The sequence below is a fragment of the Dipodomys ordii genome, unplaced genomic scaffold (assembly GCF_000151885.1).
Source record: "Dipodomys ordii isolate 6190 unplaced genomic scaffold, Dord_2.0 Scaffold41, whole genome shotgun sequence".
Taxonomy (NCBI): Eukaryota; Metazoa; Chordata; class Mammalia; order Rodentia; family Heteromyidae; genus Dipodomys; species Dipodomys ordii.
Window position 1 is genome coordinate 9,664,415 of NW_012267257.1, and position 754 is coordinate 9,665,168.

Consider the following 754-nt stretch of genomic DNA (forward strand, 5'->3'; position numbering starts at 1 on the left):
AGCGCCACTTCCGGCTTTTTTCTTTTTGCTTATGTGGTGCTGAGGAATCAAACCCAGGGCCTCAGGCATGCAAGGCAAGTGCTCTACCACTGAGCCATCTTCCCAGCCCCCAGGATAATTAACCTTAAGCTAAACCATTCCATTACCTCCAAACACTGACAGCATGACCTTTATGCACAGATCTTTATTATTTTTAAACTGTTTTCTCAGGTGTTTTTGTTGTTATTGTTGTTGTGTTGTTGTCAATTATGGGGCTTGAACTCTGGGCCTGGGCAATGTCCCAAAGTTGTTCAGCTCAAGGCTAGTGCTCTACCACTTGAGCCACAGCACCACTTCCAGTTTTCTGGTGGTTTCATTGGAGATAAGAGTTTCACAGACTTTTCTGCCCAGGCTGGCTTTGAACCTCGATCCTCAAATCTCTGCCTCCTGAATAGTTAAGATTACAGGCGTGAGCCACCAGAGCCCAGGTCAGGTGTTTTTTTTTTAAATTATCTTTCCACTTTTTATTACTGCATACTATATAATAGGGAGGTCTCATTCTGATATTTCCATATATGAATATAATATAGTTTGATCCTATATTTATAAGATTTTATTCTCTTCACATGTATTTTTCTTATGCTTACTAGAAGAACAAAAATTGGTTTAAGATGGTATTAGCCATTTTTAATTAGGCACGTTGATCTCCACTTAGTCTTCAGATTCCAATTAGCTCAGTTTCAGGATGAATTCAGTGTTGCTTTTAAGTTTGTTT